This window comes from Gekko japonicus, unplaced genomic scaffold (assembly GCF_001447785.1).
Source record: "Gekko japonicus isolate JY-2015 unplaced genomic scaffold, Gekko_japonicus_V1.1 scaffold1562, whole genome shotgun sequence".
NCBI lineage: Eukaryota > Metazoa > Chordata > Lepidosauria > Squamata > Gekkonidae > Gekko > Gekko japonicus.
The window spans coordinates 369,429-392,763 of NW_015169824.1; the positions used below are offsets into that span (position 1 = coordinate 369,429).

The 23,335-nt window shown below is 48.1% G+C and overlaps 1 pseudogene; it reads right to left on the reverse strand.

The window, feature by feature from the left end:
• The window catches only part of LOC107115507, a 259,349-nt pseudogene extending 245,006 nt beyond the window's left edge, over nucleotides 1–14,343 (reverse strand).
• Nucleotides 14,344–23,335: the final 8,992 nt, after the last annotated feature.

Genomic DNA, 23,335 nt, shown 5'->3' on the forward strand with positions numbered 1-23,335 from the left:
CTTTTTAACTGCAGGTGGGGGAATTTAGAACTTGGGGAAAGCAAACATACACAGAGGCTTTCATTTTCTTTCCCTTTCTTTCCATTTTTTTCTTCCCCTTTCTTTTCCTTTCCCCCATTTCTTTCCCCTTCCTTCCTTCCTTCTGTTTCCTTCCCCCCCCCTCTCTTTCAGCTAATGAGTTAGGCTATAACCAGCTTAAATAAAGGTTAACAGGAAATAAACACAAAATGTGCAAGTCAGTTCTGGCAGAGCTGTTCTCTTAAGAACAGTTCTCTCAGAGCTCTCTCAGCCCCACCTACCTCACAGGGTGCCTGTTGTAGGGAGAGGAAGGGAGAGGAGTTTGTAAGCTGCCCTGAGACTCCGAATGAAGGACGGGGTATAAATCCAATCTCTTCTTCTTCTACAAAAGGCTTTACAAAGTTACTTAGATGATAAATGATTAGGGATTGTGGTCTGTACCACTTTGGATTGCCTGCTGTGAGATCTATGTCATTTTGCATCATTCAATGTGCCGTGTTAACATTTATGCTTTGCTTCAGTTCTGTTTTTTAGATTTCTGGTTGGTTCTACAACCCAAATACAATCTCATTGTTTATCAAATGCCCCATCCTGTTGATTGTAGACTCACTCTGTGTAATCTGCCTTGAGTCTCAGTGAAAAATTGAAATATTAGTAACATAAATAAATAACATTGATACATAATGGAATCTCCAGGGATCCAAGATTCCCAGATACTCTAGGTGGCACTCTTGAGCCTTAGGACCTTTTAGGGCTTCCGTCACAGCATCTTTAGAAGGCTTTGCCTGAATGACTTCAATCCCTGGTATCGCCAGTTAAAAGATGTGGCAGTAGGTGATGTGCAAGTCCTCTGCCTGAGACCTTGGGGAGCCGCTGCCAGTCTGTGTAGCCAATAGTGACTTTGAGGCACCAAGGATCTGATTCAGTAGAAGGCCGTTTCATGTCTTCAACCTTAAACCGAACCCAGTAACTGACCAATGGAGTGGGTGCAGAAAGGGTGCAACATACAAGTTTTCAGAAAATTAACCCCATGGCAGATGACTCAAGAACTGCTTTAATCTGGTATCAATCAATATTTTTAGAGGTTGCCCCCAAGTCAGTTGCTTGGCAAATATCATAGAGGTGGAAGATACCTGCAGAGTCATCTAGTCCAACCCCCTGCACAATGCAAGGAATTCACAAATACCTCCCCCCACACAAACCCCAGTGACTCCATGCCCAGAAAATGGGGGGGAGGGAACCTCCAGGATCCCTGGCCAAAAGAGGTGCAACTCAAAACACTGCTGTTTATCACACTGGCTGGATTTTTAACAATGCCAAGTCAAAAGTTCCAAGTGTCAGCTATTGGGGAATTTACCCTATGCAAAATGATGTGGTGTGTCTTTCGCAGATAACTCTGCCTGGTTGTGTGGCCCTCCAACAACCCCACACAGGTGACTGGGGAGGAAGGCTATTATCCTCTGAGAGTTCTTCAGCTTCCACAAACACCTGGGACAAAATATAGCTAGAATTGACCGGAGGCTCCTTACACTGTGGGGACTGAGAATAGACTGGGCATTCTGTTTAATAGCCACATCACTCTCCAGTGGGCACCCTCCCTGAGGTAGCAGAGGTGCTCTCAGATGTGGTGCTGCTGGGAGACACCCAGACTGTCTTGGTGATATTGATGTGGAGTGCACATTGCCCATGATTTTATAACTTGTTTTCCCTGACCAAGTGAAAGACTTAATCTTTTGCACTGAGGCCTTGAAGTAAAGAAAAGATTGGATTTATACCCCACCCTTCACTGCCCCAAGGATTCACAGAGCGGCTTACAAACTTCTTTCCCTTCCCCTCTCCACAACAGACACCCTGTGAGGTAGGTGGGGCTGAGAGAGCTCTGAGAGAAACTGTCCTTGAGAGAACAGCTCTGCCAGAACTATGGCTTGCCCAAGGTCATCCAGCAGCTGCAAGTGGAGGAGTGGGGAATCAAGCCCGATTCTCCCAGATTAGAGTCTACACACTTAACCACTACACCAAACTGGCTCTCCGAGAAGACGGAATGGTGATTGGATTAATACCCTGCCCTTCACTCAGAGGGCCTTACAATCTCCTTCCCTTCCTCTCCCCACAACAGACACCCTGTGAGGTAGGTGGGGCTGAGAGAGTGCTGAAAGAACTGCTCCAGAGAACAGTTCTGTGAGAACTATGACTGACCCAAGGTCACCCAGCAGTTGCTCCGTGTGGGGAATCAAACCCAGTTCTCCAGATTAAGAGTCCACCCACCACTATTAACCACTACACCAAAGTTTCGTTCTTTTTGTGTGTGTTTGTGTGTGCGTGTATGCCCATGTCTGGAAGTCATGGCGACACCTGGCAACTCCTACTGGGGCATGGAGGACATTCAGGGAAGTGGTTTGATATCCTGCCTCTACCTCCCAACCCTGGTATTCTTTGGAGGTCTCCCATCAAAATACTTGCCAGGGTCGGCCCTGCTTAGCTTCCAAGAGCAGACGAGACCGGACTTCTCTGGGCTATCCAGGCTACAGCAGTAAAGCTTTATTCTTGAAAACTCATATTTCTCTAGACTGAATACTGGGGGAAGGAGAAAATCCAAGTGCCCCAGTGGGCCCTGAAAAAAAAAGAACCAGTAAGGAACTAGATCAAGATGGGTAGCCATGTTAGTCTGTAGCCGTAGAAAAGAGGAAGAGTCCAGTAGCACCTTAAAGACTAACAAAATTTGTGGTAGGGTGTGAGCTTTCATGAGTCACTGCTCGCTCCCTCAAGATGCAGTAAAGAACTCAGTTTCAGTAATTAAACTAAATATTAATTACAGATTTTATTGAAGCACAGCACTCAGTTCTCCTCAGGAAAAAATAAATACCAGAGTCCCATAAATACTCCCAGATGAGAATCAGTACACAGAGTGACAGTCAAAGCCACAGGAACCAGGCAGCCAGGCTACTGCAATGCATTCTCAATGGGTCTTTCCTTGAAGTCAGAATCCCCAGCTGGTACAGAATGCCGCTACTCAATTACTATTCAGGTTCAGACACAGAACACATACGATACACAGCTAAATTCATCCTTTGGAGACTGTTTAAGTTTTTTGTTCATTTCATAGTCCTTGTTACCTACAAAGTCTTTCAGGACCTATATCTTACAGATCTATGAGACCAAAGCTACTGCTTTGATCTGCTGCAATCACTTTGCTCATCTGAGGCCCCTGCCACACGACAGGAAAAAAGCCTCTTAAGGCGCGGCTTTTAAAAGCCGCGCCAACGTTGAGACGCCGCGGCGGGATCCCACGGATCCCCTGGCCGTGGCGCCGTTTCTCCCCGGCGCGATCAAACGCCGGGGAGAAGACATGGCTCAGACCGGGTGCTGGCTGAACTGCGCATGTCGGAGCATGCGCAGTTCGGCTCCGGGCCGGGATTGTGCCGGCGCAAGGGAGCGCCGGCGATCAGACGCCCGGCCTGCAGCGTGTCTACTCGTTGAACCACCAAGGTAGGTGGTGTCAACTTGAGGCGCTTTTTCCCGGGAAGGGCCAGTTCGGAGGTGGAAGCACGATGCTTCCCAGATGTTGTGGTGTGATTGCGCCGGTTTAATCCGCCCCCGAACTGTCCTGCTCCCGGGCCAAATTGCCTAGTGTGAACGGGACCTTAGCAAAGATAATGGTGAGACAAACAATGACACAGAGAAAAGAATTAGTTCTTGCAGCTACCAACTGAAGGAATGGCCTGCTTGATGAAGTTAGGAGGGCTCCCACAATTTTAGCATTCCACAGAAAGCATGAAACAGAATAGTGGGGGGGGGGAATGCAACAGTAGAAGGGCTTCTAGTGTCCTGGCCCCACTGGTGGACCTCCTGATGTAGGTTATGAGGACATTTTCAAGATGGAATTAAGATCGTGGATTTAACTTAAGCACAGACAATTTTAAGCAGTTTTACTGTATTATGTACTGTATTATAGTTTTATTGCACTGCTTTCTAATTTCCAAATCAAATCTACTTTGCCTTTCCACACATGAGGCATTTCTATGGTTTCTCCCCTGCATGAATTCTCTGATGAGAAGTAAAAAGTGTAAAACTCCTACAAGATACTCAGCCATACCCCATCTTAGTGAGTAGATATAAATTACCTGCCTACCATTTTTCTTCTCACCTTGACACAGAAAGTACTCCAACTTTCTTGTTATACCTCTGAGGATGCCAGTCACAGCTGCTGGCGAAATGTCAGGTCCTACAATGCCAAGACCACAGCCATACAGCCCAGAAAAGCTACAACAACTAATAAAATGTGTACTATTCTTGAATCCCTGTGTGAATTCTTTCATGGGAAGTAAGGATGTCATTCTGACTGAAGCTTTTCCCACACTCCAGGCATTATATGGTTTCTCCCCTGTGTGAATTCTTTGATGGGAAGTAAGATGTGTATGACTCTTGAAACTTTTCCCACACTCCAGACATTATATGGTTTCTTCCCTGTGTGAGTTCTTTGATGGGAGGTAAGATGTGTGCTACTCTTGAAGCTTTTTCCACACACCATGCATTTATATGGTTTCTCACCTGTGTGAATTCTTTGATGGGTAGTAAGGTGGTGACTCTGACGGAAGCTTAGTCCACACTCCAGGCATTTATATGGTTTCTCCCCTGTGTGAATTCTTCGATGGGTAGTAAGGCTGTCATTCCGACGGAAGCTTTTCCCACACTCCAGGCATTTATATGGTTCCTCCCCCGTGTGAATTCTTTGGTGAGTAGTCAGGTGGTTACTCTGACTAAAGCTTTTCCCACAATCCAAGCATTTAAATGGTTTCTCACCTGTGTGAATTCTTTGATGGTAATAAAGGCTGTTCCTCTGACGGAAGCTTTTCCCACACTCCAGGCATTTATATAGTTTCTCCTCTATGTGAATTCTTTGATGGGAATTAAGGCCATTGCTCTGACGGAAGCTTTTCCCACACTCCAGGCATTTATATGGTTTCTCCCCTGTGTGAATTCTTTCATGTGAAGTAAGGCTTTCATTCCGACGGAAGCTTTTCCCACACTCCAGGCATTTATATGGTTCTTCCCCTGTGTGAATTCTTTGATGGGTAGTAAGGTGGTTACTCTGACTAAAGCTTTTCCCACACTCCAGGCATTTATATGGTTTCTCCCCTGTGTGAATTCTTTGGTGGTAAGTAAGGTGGTTACTCTGACTAAAGCTTTTTCCACACTCCAAGCATTTATATGGTTTCTCCCCTGTGTGAATTCTTTGATGGGAAGTAAGTTTGTCCCTCCGACTGAAGCTTTTCCCACACTCCAGGCATTTATATGCTTTCTCCCCTGTGTGAATTCTTTGAAAAGAAGGAAGACTTGGACTACTCTTGAAGCTTTTTCTACACAGCAGGCATTCATATGGTTTCTCCCCTGTGTGAATTGTTTGATGGTGAGGAACGCTTAAATTGTGACGGAAGTTTTTTCCACACTCCAGGCATTCATATTTTTTCTCTCCTCTTTGCATTCTTTGTGCACCTTCTGCTGAAAGAGAAACCAAGCTTGAACATTGTGAAAAAATGGAGCAGAAGTATTAGAGAATGAAATAAGTTAACTCTTATATAGAGAGTACATGAGTTTAAAGACTTGTCATCTAGACACACTTTCATGTCTTCCTTGGGAATGTGGTCCTGTGACATCCTACACTGTACTGACAGATCAATTCCACAAGATGAGAATATAACACATATCTTTAACCTTGCAGTACAATAAAGGTAGAGGGGTCCACTCAAAGGATTCAGCTCTGACACCTAAAAAACAAGAGTCACGTTTATGTCCAAAAAGAGAAGCCAGCCTTGAAAATAAATTCACCCTCAATTCACTTTGAGATGTACCTCTAGCAGAGAGTGATGGCTATCAATCCTGTACCACCACTGTACAGAGAAGTGCTCCTGCCTCCCACGGGGGCCAGGTGGTCACCCAGAGTCTGTGCCACATCTGCTCAGGTCTAGGTCAGCCCAGATGCCCCTCCAACTGGACTGGCAATTCCCCTGTGGCCCGGTCACCCCCCCCCAATATGCAGGGTATCTTCCGTGCAGGCCCCCCTTCCACTACTTCCACTACTTCTGAATGGTCCGTGGGGTACTAAATCAGCTTCCTGACTGGCTGCTCTAGGCGGAAGGCGGAGCCAGGAGATGCAAAGAACGTAGAGACCCAGGTGCGGCGGAACCAAAATGGACGGAGCCGGAGCCGCGCTGATGCGAACCGCGTGCCGGATGGGCCCGCTGATCACAGTCGATCACAGCCGACACCGAAGACCACGAGAAGGAGAAGTAGAGGAGCCGGAAACCGGAAAAAGCCGAGCCCGACAATAAGCCGAACCGGGAGAGAAGAACAGCAAGTCCCTCCACTGGGTGCCGGTAGGGCAGTCCCCACCCTGACTACGTGTGGCCATAGATAGGGATAAAGACTGTAAGCCGTTCAGAGACCCCTTGGGGGGTTCGAGCGGGATACAAGCTGAAAGCATAAATAAAATAAATAAATGTGAAACTGACTATCAGTTGGAGGACATGAATCCTCATTTAAAATACACCAAGACAGCAAGGCTATCCTCTTTGAGATGCTGAACTGAGTATATCTGGTATATGTTTATGCGGCAGGCCCTTCTGAATCACATACAACATTGCTCTGTAATGGGAACGGGGAGATCAAATGTGTTCATCTGAGAGCTGTCTGAAATTGCTTTGTGTCATATTTCTGCGGCAAAGCACATCCTTTGCATGGACTAGGTATGGAGTTGATGCTGGCAACTCTGGTTCAAGGGATCATAAAGAATACAGGGGTTGGAACCATCCTTTCCAGAGACCCCTGACTCTCCAAGGGATAACACTCAGCTAGAATTGGACTTGGAAGAAGGAAGTTTCCCATTTTCATATCTTCAAGACTGAGGAAACCCACAAGTCCTTGGAAGAAGCATAAGCAAGACACAGTCAAACCACAGACCTGCCAATCTCTCCTCTTCCTGGAGAACACGGTAAACATTTTGTCATAAGAACATAAGAGTGCCGTGTTTGATCCAGCCAATGGCCCACCTAGTCCAACACTCTGTGTCATACAGTAGCCAAAACCCAAATGCCATCAGGAGGTCCACCAGCAGGGCCAGAACTTCAGAAGTCCTCCCACTGTTGCCCCCCAAGCACCAAGAATACAGAGCATCACTGCCTGAGACATAGTTTTCCCTCTACAGCTTGTGGCTAATACCACTGTTGGACCTCTGCTCCATATGTTTTTCCAAACCCCTCTTGAAGCTGTCTATGCTTGTAGCTACCACCACCACTTCCTGTGGCAGTGAATACCACGTGTTAATTACTCTCTGAGTGAAGAATGACTACCTTGCATCTGTTCTTAACCTACTGCCTATTAATTTCATTGCGTTCCCAGAAGTTCTTGTCTTGTGAGAAAGGGAGGAAAGTACTTCTTTCTCTACTTTCTCTATCCTGTGCATATTTATAAATCTCGAGACACCCCTCAAACATCGTTTCTCCAGGCTAAAGAGCCCTAACCTCTTTAACTTATCTTCACAGATAAGGTGTTCCATCTCCTTAATCATTTTAGTTGCCCTTTTCTGCTCTTTTTTAAATAGTCTCCAAGCTTCCTGAACAGATTGGACCCTCCTTACCTTTCCTTTCAGTTTCTTCTTCACAACCCCCCTTATAGGAGAGAAGTTACCCTTTCTAAAATTAAATGTGGTTGTGTTGGACTTTTTGGGCAACTCCCTATTTACATAAATGCTAAAGTTATTAGCATTATGGTCACTGTTCCCAACTGGTGCTATCACGTTTACATCTCTCACCAGGTCTTCAGCAGTACTTAGGACCAAGTCCCTCCTGGTAGGTTCTGTGACCCTCTGCTCCATGGCACAGTCGTTGAAAGTATCTAGAAACCCAACCTCTTTCTCCTGACTTGAACACCTATTGACCCAATCAATGTGTGGGTAGTTAAAATCACTTCTCACCATAGATTTCGTCTTCTCCTTCCAGCCATGATATGAGGTCAGGTTTGGCAGTCACAGGTCCTTTTATCAGGAGAGAAAAAAAAGAGACAAGATTTTGCAATTCTTCTCTATGCACATCCATTCAGCAATTCCAAGCGAGCCGGTCTCTGTCCCTCCAGACACCACAGACAACTGTGAAAAGCTGCATTTTTTTCTTTGGAGGTTTGAATTGAACGAAACCTTCACCATGAGTTTAAAACATTTTTCTCTCTGTGCAGAGAACAGGCAGGAGGGGAGAACTCAATTCAACCGCTTTCCAGCCTCACAAGCCATACTGTTAGAAATGCTCATTGGTCTAGCAAGAGCCAATGGCATGGTCCAGTCCAACCCTCTCCCTCAGCCAAACAGGTGATCTTGGGAAGGGAACAGAGAAGGCAGTAAGCTGTCCCCATGACAACCAGATCCTGGTGAGTGGGAGATACAGACGCAAGGCCTTGGAACTAGGTAGGGAAGCTGGGAGTCCTGGCCCTCCCAGTGGGCAATTCCTACAAAGGTCAGCTGGTGGCAGCCACTGAATAGAGAGAGAGAAACGACCCTTCAGGCATTAGGAAAACCTTGGAGGAGATGGGGGAGCAGGGCTTGCGGGTCAGAGCAGGACTGTTCCACCACAGCAACGAAGAGGGGTGTGGTGCGGTGTTTAACTACAGAATAGGGTTGTGGGAAGTGGGCTTTTGCTAGAGTGTGATTCGATCATCAGGAGTATAGAGAGCAGTGTCTGTGAGAGGTGTTTTGACCTAAAGGTGACTTGCCTGCCTGCTGCAAAGGTTAAGCACATAAGAGAAGCCCTGTTGGATCAGGCCAATGGCCTATCCGGCCCAGCACTCTGTGTCACAGTGGCCAAATCCTAGGTGCCATCAGGATGTCCACCAGCAAGGCCAGAACTACAGAACTCTAACAGCCAACCCACCGTTGCGCCCCAGGGACCAAGAATACAGAGAATCACTGGCCCAGCTGTTGTGGTCCATCTATACTTTGTGGCTAATAGCCACTGATGGACCTCTCTTCCATATGTACCCAATCCCCTTTTGAAGCTGTCAGTGCTTGTAGGCACCACCACGTCCTGCAGCAGTGAATTCCACAGGTTAATTACTTCCTTTTATCTGTTTGAAGCCTACTGTGCATTGATTTCACTAGCTGCCCATGAACTCCAATCCCCTTCCTAATAATCCCCAGCAGAGCATTTAGCTTTTTTTTTTCAGTCACACACTGAGTCGACATCTTCAGTGGGTTATCTACCACGACTTCAAGATCTCTCTCCAGTTACCGCCAGTTCATATGCCATCAACTTAGGAGTTTGGGCTCCAATGTGCATTACTTTGTGCTTGCCCATGTTGACTTCATGTGCCACGTTAACACCCACTCGGCCCAGCCTCAACAGATCCCTCTAGAACTCCTCACAGTTCTTCCTCGTTCTCACTGCCGTGGACAACCTAGCATCATCCACAAACTTAGCCACTTCACTGCTTGCTCCCAACTCCAAATCATCAATGAACAAGAGAAGAAGAAGAAGAGGAGGAGGAGGAGGAGGAGATTGGATTTATACCCCGCCCTTCACTACCTAAAAGAGTCTCAGAGTGGCTTACAAACTCCTTTCCCTTCCCCTCCCCACAACAGACACCCTGTGAGGTAGATGGGGCTGAGAGAACTCTGACAGAAACTGCTCTTATTTTGAAACCACCAGGCCTAGTAAAAAACCACCGGGCCTAGTACCGAGCCCTATGGTACCCCACTGTTTACCACCTTCCACTGTTTAGACTGCCCATTTACACTCACTTTCTGTTTTCTGTTAATTAACTAGTTTTTAATTTGCTAGAGTGTGATTCGATCATCAGGAGTATAGAGAGCAGTGTCTGTGAGAGGTGTTTTGACCTAAAGGTGACTTGCCTGCCTGCTGCAAAGGTTAAGCACATAAGAGAAGCCCTGTTGGATCAGGCCAATACGCAGATGAGGGCTGCATATAGCTTACTCTAAGCAAGATCTTACTATGTCATTTTTGCAAGTGCTCAACGTGCCAAGTTACTACTTATGCTGTCAATGCTTCAGTTCTACCTTTTAGCCTTCTGCCTGGTTCTAGATGTCCACAATCTTAAACCTATGGCATTTTTTTAACTGAATGTCTCATTTCATTAATTGCTTTGACTCATTCTGTGTCACCCACCTTGAGTCCCTGTGAAAAAGGTGGACTATGAATAATCTTAATAACTAAGTAGACGTCACCCGGCACTCTTCAAGCCAGTCAGCTCCAAAATATATCTTGGCACCTCTTCTGATGCCCTCTCCTGAGGTTGAGGGAGTGCATGGCTGCCCCCCCCCTCTGTGTAAGGAGAAGCCTGGACCCTGGCCAGAGCTGTAGGCGGGGTGGCAGAGCTTACTAAAAGGGCTTAACCATGACCTTACCCAGAGAGGCCACATGCCCAAAATTCTCCAGCATGACTTCCTTGTAGAAAACTCTTTGGGCTGGGCTCAGCAGGACCCACTCCTCCTTGGTGAAATACACGGCCACCTCTTCAAAAGACACTGGGCCCTGGGAGGAGGAGGAGAAGAAGAAGAGGAAGAATGCAGTTCTTTCCAGCCCTGGGAAACTGATCCATGAGGAAACAACAACAACATGGGTATTAAAACAATTTCTGAGCAGCAGCAGCCAGGAGGGGATATCCCTGAAGCTTTCCCTCCCCAGCTCTCTGTAGGCTCATCCTGGGGAAAGAAGGAGGAGGAGGAGGAGGAGGAGGAGGAGGAGGAGGAGGCGGCGATTGGATTTATACCCCGCCCTTCACTTGGAGTCTCAGAGCGGCTTACAAACTCCTTTCCCTTCCCCTCCCCACAACAGACACCCTGTGAGGTAGGTGGGGCTGAGAGAGCTCTGACAGAAACTGCTCTTTTTCAAGAACAGCTCTTATCATAACTATGGCTTGCCCAAGGCCATCCAGCCAGGTGCAAGTGGAGGAGTGGGGAATCAAACCTGGTTTTCCCAGATTAGAGTCCACGCACTTAACCACTACACCAAACTGGCTCACAGTTTGGCCGGCACTCACAGGGCACTACCAGCCTACCCTTTGCTCTGGCTTCCCCCAAGAAAGAAGAGAACAGCATGCTGGACCTCTGGGAGGAAGGCCCTTCCAGAGCGAGGAACATTTAGCTATGCAAAAGAAGGCTGATATTGGGTCGATAAAAAGGCCAGGGCTTGCTCTCTCAGGTGCTGAAGGAGACACAGGTTTCTAACGCCCACCCCACTTGGACTGCCAGTCGGTGGGCAAGACTGGTCAATGCCTTCCTGGTGAGGGCTGCAGTTGATCTGAGGAGCTGCTTCCAAGCAGAGAGAGGAGCAGATCAGTTGGGACAATCAGCAAAGGAGTGGCAGAGTTGGAGGCTTCTTTTCTGTCATGTGCTGCAAAGCCGGGAGCACATGAGCCATGAGAGGATGAGGGAGGTGTCACCAAGAGAGGACCGTTGTGGGTGTCAAGAAGAGAGGAAAACATAGTGTGAGGCAGAAGACAGGCCAGGTAAGGGAAGACAAGGGAAATGACATTTGCTTCTTCCAGAATCTCTTCCAGCCTCTCTCTCTCCCAGCACTCAGGTCTGATGAATGCCAGCTTGGTCTCCCAGAAAACAACAATCATCCAAGAGCCAAGCTCATTCCTGAGCACGTTTCTGGAAGAGATGGTGGACTGATCAAGTTTTCGGAAGAGACTGCGGACTGATCAAGTCAATCATTCAAAGTAACTTAGTACTGATGATAACCGTATCTGATTGCTGAGGGTTTGGGGCAGATGTTCTTGAGACGTATCTACTTTCTCTTGAGGAGACCCAGTTCCCAGCAGGGCCTCCTTTATGGTGGTTCTAGGCATGGAGCAGGAGTCACTGGGGTGTGTGTGTGGGGGGAGAGGTATTTGTGAATTTACTGCATTGTACAGGGGTTGGACTAGATGGCCCTGGAAGACCCTTCCAACTCTATGGTTCTATGGTTCTCCGAAGAGGCCCTATATTCCCCGAAAACAGCATTCTCTACTTTAATAGCAAACACCAAGTGTGCTGATCTGGAGAGGAGGGAGAACTCTTTTCCCTGAAAAACAGGAGTCCCAAGTACTCTATGTACATGAGAACTGTGAATGTGACTCTCCAAGGGCCGCAGACCCTCAAACTTTTCTTTTTGCCAGCCGCCCAAATGGCATTCAGCTTTCTGAGAAACAGATAACCAAACCTTTGAGGAATAGCATCCCACCGGGCAGGTCCTCTGCTCCCTGGATTCCACACTCCTGCGCCTGACTTTTTCCCTCCTTTCTTGGTTTGCATACACCACCTCAATGTTTAGATCAGCCGTATAGACCAGAAAACAACTGATAAGTCTTACAACCACTTGCTGTATGAACATCCAGGAACACTGACAACAGAGTTATTTCCTGGGTGCTGAACAAACGTCCTTGACCATTTTGACTCCCCCACCCCAAGAAGCCTTTCTGGGCCGGGCAACACCTGGATTCCAATTCCTGGGGAGGAGATAGTCAAGGAGGATCATACTCCCAGATTTCCCACAGAACCTGAATTTCCAACCACTTACCTCTCCCACGGAGAACTAGGGTTTTAGGGGATGACAGGAGCGTCATTTGGTCCACCTGAAAAAGATTCCATCCCACAGCTACTTCTGGATCTTCTGGCCTTTCTATTTTCTGGGGGAGAGGGGCCATCTCCCAATGGTCGTGTCTTACAAACTGGGATTTCGCCAGACCTTCTAAGAAGGTAAGAATGCCCTTTACCAGGCATTGGAGGCCGTGGCTGGTTGGCTCCGGCTGAGCCGATTGAAACTAAACCTGGCGAAGATAGAGGTCTTGGGCCTGAGTTGGACCGGTGTGGGGTTAGGGCTCCTTCTCCCCACCTTCGACGGGGCACCTTTGGTACCAGAGTCTAGGGTTAGGAGCTTGGGGGTTCTCCTGGACTCCACATTAACAATGGAGGCCCAGGTGGCAGCCACTGTCAAGTCAGCCTTTTACCATCTTCGGTTGGCACGGCAGTTAGTCCCCTACCTTGACTGCAATGACCTGGCCACAGTGATCCATGCGACAGTCACCTCGAGGCTAGACTACTGCAACACTCTCTACATGGGGTTGCCTTTGTCTCAGATCCGGAAGCTGCAGCTGGTGCAGAATGCTGTAGCCAGGCTGTTGATGGGTCTCTCTAGGAGGGACCATATTCAGCCTGTGCTGAAAGCGCTGCACTGGCTGCCAACAGCGTACCGGATCCGCTTCAAAGTGCTGGTTATTACCTATAAAACCCTATATGGCCAGGGTCCAGCATACCTAAGGGACCGCCTTGCCACACGTTTCTCCAAAAGCACTACGGTTGGGCCCCCAAAATTTGTTGGTCACCCCGGGCCTCAAGGATGCCAAATTAGCTGTGACCAGGGCCAGGGCTTTTTCGGTGGTGGCTCCTACCTGGTGGAACAAGCTCCCGGGGGAGATCCGGGCCCTGCGGGCCCTCATGTAGTTCCGCAGGGCCTGCAAGACGGAGCTCTTCCACCAGGCCTTTGAGTAGGAGCTGCCGCCCCATTATACCACCACCGTCAAGGTATCTTAAAGGATGCATCGACGAGGCCTGAGGAAGAACTTGGAAACTGTAGAAGATCTGATAAGCCATCGCCATTGGGCACATACACTGGAACTGTGGTGATACCAACTTGGAATTAGGATACTAGTAATTGGATTGAGTACTGTGGTTTTAGTGTTGGATGTTTTTATATGTTTTTACCTATGGCAAGGCTAACGACCTTGCCTCTGTTAGCCGCCCTGAGCCCACTGGGGAGGGTGGGATATAAATGTGAAAAATAAATAAATAAATAAATAAGAAGGAACATCAGCTCCTCTCCCCACACAAACAACTTTTTGGTTTGGCCAAGGAATTGTCTGAAAAGTCAAAACTAGCCCTCCACAAGGTTTGCCTGTTGCAGCTTGGAAAAACCCCCGGAGATCTCGAGAGGTACTGGGGAGGGCGTAGTTAGGGGCGGGGGAAGAACTCAGCAGGGACGCCCCTGCCACAGAGCCAGGCCCTGAGCTCTGAATTCAGGACCGTGATTCTAGGAGAATTTCCGGGCCCACCTGCAGGTTGGTAACCAGGACTGCTTTATGCTCCCATCTCCAAGACAGGGTGTAACCTGGACCAAGGGAAAAGAAGCCAGATTACTGTCCCCCCTTACCTGAAAAGTGGGACCCCCTCCCCCTTACCTGCAAAGGCTTCATGGCAGCCCTTTTCCCTTCACCACACAGGGGAGACGAGGGAGGCGGCGTCAGAGCTGTCTTCCCGCTGCTGCCTGGGAGCGAGACAATTCACGATCCTGGAATTTATTGAGTAAATCTCAGAATGGTTTGACCTGACCTCCCCCCTCCCCGGACCCAATCCAGACTCTCCGCTCCCTCCTCACTCACTGGCCCCCACAATGCAGAGAAAGGGCTCGATCTCAAACCACCGCCCCCCTCCAGGAAAGGGAGGAGCACCCCATGGACCAGCTCCCGCCAGGCCTTCTGGTCTTCTGCCGTCCTATGAAGTTTGCTCCATTTCATGTTGGTTGCATCTGTGACACTGTCCAACCATCTCATCCTTTGCCATCCCCGTCTTCTTTGACCTTCAATCTTTCCCAGCATCAGGGTCTTCTCCAGTGAGTGCTCCCTTCTCATTTGGTGGCCAAAGTATTTGAGCTTCAGTTTCATTATCTGGCCTTCCAGGGAACAGTCAGGGTTGATTTCTTCTAGGATTGACTGATTTGTTCTTCTTGCAGTCCAAGGGACTCTCAAGAGCCTTCTCCAGCACCATAGTTCAAAAGAATCTATTCTTCGGCGCTTGGCCTTCCTTATAGTCCAACTCTCGCAGCCATACATGACTACTGGGAATACCATTGCTTTGACCATGCGGACTTTTGTTGGCAGGGTGATGTCTCTACTTTTTATCATGCTGTTTAGGTTCGCCATCGCTTTCCTCCCAAGGAGCAGGCGTCTTTTAATTTCATGGCTGCTGTCACAGTCTGCGGTGATCTGGGATCCCATGAACGTGAAGTCTGTCACTACTTCTACGACTTCCCCTTCTATTTGCCAAGGAGTGATGGGGCTGGATGCCATGATCTTAGTTTTTTTGATGTTGAGCTTCAAGCCCACTTTTGCGCTCTCCTCTTTTACCCTGGGCAAGAGGCTCTTAAGGTCCTCTTCACTTTCTGCCATTAGAGTGGTATCGTCTGCATATCTGAGGTTGTTGATCTTTTCCCCAGCAATCTTAATTCCCGCTTGTGATTCATCCAGGCCAGCATTTCGCATGATGTACTCTGCATATATATTAAATAAGCAAGGTGACAATATACATCCTTGTCGTACTCCTTTTCCTATGCTAAACCAATCAGTTGTTCCATATCCGGTTCTAACTGTTGCTTCTTGACCCTTATACAGGTTTCTCAAGAGACATGTGAGGTGGTCTGGTACTCCCATCTCTTTAAGGACCTGCCATACGGGCCTACTCTGGAGTAATTCTGCACGGGGCTGTGTTCCCAGAGGATCCAGTTGCTGTCCAGCCATCTCAGAAAAAGGATTTGCATGGCCCCCTCCTCTACTGCATATATCACAGTGCAGCATCACACAGATTCCTGTTTACCTCTCATTACTATGCAACGTGGTCTTAGAAAGCAGAAAAGAGGCTCAGACACCATCCAGAATTCGGTTACATTGGACTCAAAGCAAAGTCGGCCTCCCAAAAGTGCGGCTCACCCTCAGCCCCCCCCCCCTGCGAGTTGAGGCTGACGCAGGCACCGAGGGGACCCCCCTTCCCCACTTTGGGGGGGCCCGGGGGAAAGGCTCTGGGCGGAAGTGACGCGACGCCGCCACCGCCTCCCCTCTCTCTCGAGGAGCGCAGGCTCGTCGCCCCCTTTAGCCCTCCTCTGCCAGAAGAAGCCAAGGGGAGGGGGCGGGGCAGGCAGGGGGCGGGCATTCGAGGGCGATTGTGCTGCTCCCGGGCTGACCCCCGCCCCTCCATCCACCGCCCGCTCTGCAGATTCCCTGAAGCTGGACTTCGAGTCTCGGTGCAAAAGGCAAGGAGGGGAAAATCCGTCCGAGGAGGGACGGGCTCAGTCAGTCAGTCAGTCAGTCAGTGGGGGGGACCGACTGCTGGGGGCGACCAGGAGGCTTTGGCCGGAGGAAGAGGAGCCCCGAGCCTCGGAGGGGCTCCTTGGGATGGGGGGAAGGCCGGGGAAAGCCCCCCCTCCACGCCCTGTGCTTCAGGGTCCTGCAGTCGCCACATCCACGACCCCCCGAAGGGTGTCGTCTCCGTTCCTCTCTGCAAAAGCCGGGAGGGCCCCTGCAGCAGCTTCCTCGGGGCGAAGAGCTCGGGCGCCTTCCCTGTGCGTGCGGAGGCGACGCACTGAAACGGGGCTCCTTTCCAGGATGGGGGGGGGGGGGACCAAGTGACTCCCTTCTTCCCTTCAAGGGAAGGGAGCTTTTGTCTCCTCCTAGAAAGGTTTCCCCAGCCCAGGCACATCATCCCCGCCTTACAGTTATAAGGGTAGGGACAACACACCCCCACGTTTTCTCCGCAAGGGCTGCCCTGACTTGGATCTTGTACTGCCTTATCTGAAGGGAGGTGGACTGTCTGGGAAGAGCGAGATGGGCAGCCCTGTTAGTCTGTCTGTAGAAGTAGAAAAGAGCAAAGAGTCCAGTAGCACCAGGAAGACTAACAAAGTTCTGTGGAACGGGATGACCTTTCGGGAGAAAAGAGGAAGAGTCCAGTAGCACCTTGAAGACTAACAAAATGTGTGGCAGGGGAGGAGCTTTCGGGAGAAAAGCGCAAGAGTCCAGTAGCACCTTAAAAACGGACAAGATTTGTGGCAGGACTTTTGTGAGTCATGGCTCACTTCTTCAGATGTGACTCATGAAAGCTTCTATCCTGTTATGTTCTATGTTAGGTTTTAACTGCAGTATTCTGGTTCTCTCTGTTGGAATTGGCTAGTTCGAGACCCGGGTGCCACATGATGGAGTGAGCTCCCGTCTCTAGTTCCAGCTCCTGCCCCCCTAGCAGTTCGAAAGCAAGAAATTGCAAGTAGATAAATATGTACCACTTCGGTGGGAAGGTAACAGCATTCCGTGTGCCTTGGTGTTTAGTCATGCCGGCCACATGACCACGGAAACGTCTTCGGACAGCACTGGCTCTTCGGCTTTGAAACGGAGTTGAGCACCGCAACCCTAGAGTCAGACTCGACTGGCTTTCGGGCGAGGGAACCTTTACCTTTATTGGTCCTTAAGCCATACAGAATGTCCTGTCCTGAGGCTCTGCTTAGGTCCAATCAGACCTCCTGAATCTGGTAACATTGTATATAGTTCCGTTATGAAATCCTATAAGTTTGAGTGCCGCTCTTTGCAGAGCAGTCCTGAGCTTGAGCAATGTATGAATAAAGCCTTTTGTTTTGACCGTCGTCTCCGGCCTCCAATACTTAAAATATCCTGCCACAAATTCTGTTAGTATACAAGTCACCCAGAAAAAAAGAAATCAGGGTTGTTTGGGTTTTTCCCCTCAGCACTTTTTCAAAAACTTCTCAGATGAAAATAATTGGGAAATCCAAAGATTTGGCCGACTTGGCTATGAATATATAGAAGCATGGCATGCAGAGAGTGACAGGGAGAAACTGTTCTCCTCCTTCCCTAATGCTGGAACCCAAGGTCATCGGCTGAAACTGAAGGGTGGGGGATTCAGGGCAGACAAAAAGCAAATATTTCTTCATACAGCGTATAGTTAATTTGTGGAATTCGCTGCCAAAGGATGTGGTCACAGCCAACGCTCCCTCTAAGCTGTGGAGTTTTGTGAGCAAAAATTCTACTTTGTGAGCTACTGGCATTAAAGTTGTGAGTGAGCAATTTGGCTACTGCATAAACTAGTTTGCTCTGGAGCCCTCCTAATCTGAGACAAAAAGGTGTGAGCCACAGGCTAAAAAACGGTGAGCTAGCTCACACTAACTCAGCTTAGAGGGAACACTGGTCACAGCCACCAACTTGGAAGGCTTTAATAGGGGAGTGGGAAAAATCATGGTAGACAGGACTGTCAATGGCTACTAACCTCACCAGGATGGATATCCACTCCTTCTAGTACCAGAGGCACTACTCTACACCTCTTTGTATCAGCTGCTGGGGAGCAGGGGTGGGAGGATGCTGCGGCAGTCATCCCAGTTGTGGGCTTCAAAGGGACAGCTGGTCATGTGAACAGGATGTTGGACTAGATGGGCCTTTGCTCTGATACAGCAGGGCTCTTTCTACGTTCTTATGAGAGTAGATATGGAAGATCTGGGGGAAATCCAGAAATTTTCAGGGAGCAAAATGATAGGGTTGTTTTGTTCCTTTCCCTCAACACTTTTAAAAAAAACTTTTCAGAAGAAAAAAAAAGAGAAATCTTAGAAAGCACTCCTATGAAATATCAAGTCTTTTAGAAAATGCTTCTTAAGAGGAGGTTTTTCACGCTCAAAATATATAGCATAAAAATACAGACTTTTCCGGTTTTTCCAGTGGACATGTTTATGTAAGACAATCTACAACATTAAGTAATGATTAATCTTATGAATACTTATGTAGACAGATACCACATTTTTTCCTGATCTCTTACAAAGGAATTTCAAAGGGAGATTGGAAGGAGAGATTGCTGAATTGAAACTGATAATTAAGCTCAAGACAATCCATCCTCCTGGACTGAACTGAGACCTAGGTTTACTGTCTCCTGACCAATGCTGATTTCTCCACACCTGCTACCCGTCTACATATCACACCTAATCCAGTCACGCCTGCTATTGTCATTTGTCTGCTAGTGTCATTAGGCATCTGAAACCATTCCACTCTTCAAGATATAAGGACAGATGGACTCACATTCTAGCTGTATCTGACTCATGAAAGCTGCATAAATTTTGTTAGTTTTTAAGGTGCTACTGGATTCTTGCTCTTTTCATTTTTTCAAGAATATTCCGTTCATTGTATATGAATTGTTGCCAAAATTATTAAACATTTGATGAGTTTAATAATTTTTCAGTTCTATAAGGTTTAAATTAATATCCAGATACGATGACAGTCATATCTACTGTTGTTGAGTTCATCATTTGTACAAATAGAGAATTGGCCAAAAAGACTCACACAACCATTTTTAACTTTAAAAGGGGTAATTTCTCTGATATGAGGGGACACGTGGGGAGGAAACTGAAAGGAAAAGTAGAAAGGGTCAAAACAATTGGGGAAGCTTGGGATCTATTTAAAACTACGATCCTAGAAGCTCAAAAAATATATATTCCGCAGGTTAGGAAAGGCACAAACAGGTATAGGAAAAAGCCTGCATGGTTAACAAACAGAGTAATGGAGGCTGTAAAAAGTAAAAAGAATTCCTTTAAGCAGTGGAAAGCTAGTCACAGTGAGGCTGATAAAACGGAACACAGGCTATGGCAAATAAAATGCAAGTCTGAGGTCAGGCAGGCAAAAAGGGAATATGAGGAGCATATAGCAAAACACGTAAAAACCAACAATAAAACTTTCTTCAAATACATTAGAAACAGGAAACCAGCCAGGGAGGCAGTGGGGCCCTTGGACGACCAAGGGGTAAAAGGAGTATTGAAGGATGATAGGGAAATGGCTGAGAAGCTAAATGCATTTTTTGCCTCCGTCTTCACTGTGGAAGATGAGAAGTGCTTGCCCACTCCAGAACCACTGATTTCAGGAGGGGTGTTGAAAGACCTGAGTCAGATTGAGGTGACGAGAGAGGAGGTCCTAAAACTGATAGACAACTTAAAAACTGAAAAATCACCAGGCCCAGATGGCATACATCCGAGAGTTCTGAAAGAACTCAAATGTGAACTTGTAGATCTCCTGACAAAGATATGTAATCTTTCCTTAAAATCTGCCTCCATTCCTGAGGATTGGAAGGTAGCTAATGTCACTCCCATCTTTAAAAAGGGTTCCAGAGGAGATCCGGGAAATTACAGGCCAGTCAGTCTGACGTCGATACCGGGTAAATTGGTGGAAACCATTATTAAGGAAAGAATTAGTAGGCACATAGATGAACAAAACCTATTGAGGCAGACTCAGCACGGTTTCTGTAAGGGAAGATCTTGTCTCACTAACCTGTTAGTGTTCTTTGAGGGGGTGAACAAACATGTGGACAAGGGGGATCCAATAGATATTATTTACCTTGACTTCCAGAAAGCTTTTGATAAAGTTCCTCATCAAAGGCTCCTAAGTAAGCTCAAAAATCATGGGATAGAAGGACAAGTCCTTTTATGGATCAAAAACTGGCTAGTTCATAGAAAACAGAGAGTGAGTGTAGGTGGGCAATTTTCTCAGTGGAGGGTGGTAAGCAGTGGGGTACCGCAGGGATCAGTACTTGGTCCACTGCTTTTTAACTTGTTCATTAATGATTTGGAGATGGGAGTAAGCAGTGAAGTGGCTAAATTTGCGGATGATACAAAGTTGTTCAGGGTGGTGAAAACCAGTGAGGATTGTGAGGCACTCCAAGGGGATCTGTCAAGGATGGGCGAGTGGGCGTCAACATGGCAAATGGGGTTCAATGTGGCCAAGTGCAAGGTGATGCACATTGGAGCCAAAAATCCTAAATATAAATACACATTGATGGGGTCTGAACTGGCAGAGACTGAGCAAGAGAGAGATCTTGGAGTTGTAGTGGATAACTCACTGAAAATGTCGAGACAGTGTGTGACTGCAATAAAGAAGGCCAATGCTATGCTGGGGATTATTAGGAAGGGTATTGAAAACAGATCAGCCAATATAATAATGCCCCTATATAAATCAATGGTGAGACCTCATTTGGAATACTGTGTGCAGTTCTGGGCACCACACCTTAAAAAGGATATTATAGCTTTGGAAAAAGTGCAGAAAAGGGCAACTCGAATGATAAAAGGGTTGGAACACTTTCCCTATGAGGAAAGGTTAAAGCGCTTAGGGCTCTTTAGCTTGGAGAAAAGACGACTGAGGGGTGACATGATCGAGGTTTATAAGATTATGCATGGGAAAGAGCAGGTAAAGAAAGAGGTACTTTTCTCCCTTTCTCACAATACAAGAACTCGTGGGCACTCCATGAAACTGCAGAGCGGTCGGGTTAGAACGGATAAAAGGAAGTATTTCTTCACCCAAAGAGTGATTAACACATGGAATTCACTGCCACAGGAAGTGGTGGGTGCTACAAGCATGGACGGCTTCAAAAGGGAATTAGATAAGCATATGGAGCAGAGGTCCATCAGTGGCTATTAGCCACAAGGTATAGCTAGGGGCTCTGGGGCAAGTGATGCTCTGTCTTCTTGGTGCTTGGGGGGGGGTCAACAGTGGGAGGGCTTCTAATGTCCTGGCCCCACTGCTGGACCTCCTGATGGCACTGGTATTTCTGGCCACTGTGTGACACAGAGTGTTGGACTGGATGGGCCTTTGGCCTGATCCAACATTGGCGTCTCTTATGTTCTTATGTTCTTATGACTATGTGAGAGTTTTTTTTCTGTCCAAACCATACAGTTGATTTTGTTTACTGCAGAATTCATTTTCTACCTTCAAGTTTTATTTTTCCCCCCTGCCTCTCAGAAAGTGCTGTGTTATCACAGGGGTGCAGCAGTTCTGGCTGGGGGAGGGAAGGTTTGCTCTAAAAGAGAAAAGGAAGGTGCTTCAGATAAGCGACAGTAGGGAAAAGCTTTGCAGCTGGATCGCGGGAAAGTTCCCTTAGAAGTGAGTCATTGGGGGATAAGGTTTGAGATCTTGGAAGTAGGGTTGCCAAGTCTAAGCGACTTACCGGTGGGGGAGCGTCGTAGGTCTCCGGGAGCTCTTGTCTGACGCACGCATGTGCGCGCCGCCAGCACATCCTGGAAGTAACGCGCTACGTCTATCACGTTGGGGGCGTAGCCCCAATCGTCGGAGGGAAAACCATAGAGTTTTCCCTCCGACTATTGGGGCCACACCCCCAACGTGATAGACGTGGTTGCGTCACCTCTGGTGACGCAGGCACGCCACGCTTTGGGGGGTAGAGTTCCCCCGGGGCCCAATTCCGCGGCGGCGGAAATCGGGCCTCCAAAGCGGGGGTTTACCCGCCCCCCGCCCCCACTTGGCAGCCCTACTTGGAAGGGAGGGAGACTGGGATCAGTCTCGGCCACGGTTGTCACAGGGTCGCCAACTCCCGGATGGCAAATCCCTGGACATTTGGGGGGTTGCATTCTGGGAAAGTCCAATTTTGGGGGACGGGGGACAGGAACCTGAGATGGGAAACAATGTCATATAGAATCCTCCCTCCAATGCGACAGTTTTCTCCAGGGGAACGATCTCTGTCAGCTGGAGGTCGGTTGTAATTCTGGGAGAACTTCAGGCCCCATCAGGAGGTTGACAACCTTGTTAGGCACCAGTTTTGCACCGCTATGTAAGCAGAATTTGTGTGTTTGTGTTTTTTGGGGGGTGATAATGTCTTGCCCCGGTCACATGAGAGGTTTTGGGCTGGGACAGATCGGGGGCGCAGCAAACGGGCGCGATCTCACAGCAACATCTGGGAAGCGTGGCGCGCCCGTTCCCGATCCGGCCCTTCCACCCAAAATCCCGCATCAAAAATAAACCACCTACCTAGGTGGTTCTTCGGGAAAGGGCGCATCAAGGCCGGCCGTGGGATCGCCGGCGCGTCCCCGGCTCCTGGCTGAACTGCGCATGCTCAGACATGCGCAGTTCGGCAGCTTCCCCCTTCCGACTGTCGCTTCCTCCCCGGCATCTGATCGTGCCGGGGAGCAACGGCGCTGCGGCTCAGGGGATCCGTGGGATCCCGCCGTGGCGTCTCTATTTTGGTTTGCCCGGTTTTTTTCCTGCCGTGTGGCAGGGACATGTATGAATCTAGATCAAGATAGGTAGCTGTATTAGATTGATTTGATTTAATTTGATTTGATTTATTTAATTTATACCCTGTCCTCTCCGCCGAGGCAGGCTCAGGGCAGCTATTTGTCTGTAGAAGCAGAAAAGAGTAAGAGTCCAGTAGCTTCTCAAAGACCAACAAAATGTGTTTGGTCCTTGAATCTGTTAAACATCTTCATTATGCTGTATGCTAATTTACTGCTCACCCTGTACCTATGTGAATGGACTGGTAATTTCCATTTCATTGTATCTGAAGAAGTGTGCCTGCTTCTTATCCCTTGAGTAAAGCTTTGTTGGTCTTTTTAATCTGCAAAAAAATCCCGAACAAAAACCAGGCCTTTTTTCAGTTGGATGAGTAAAAGGGGGGGCATGGTGGAAGAGAGCTCCTGCCTGCATAGGAATCAACGGCAGCCCCATCCGGAGACCAGTGCTCCCTCTA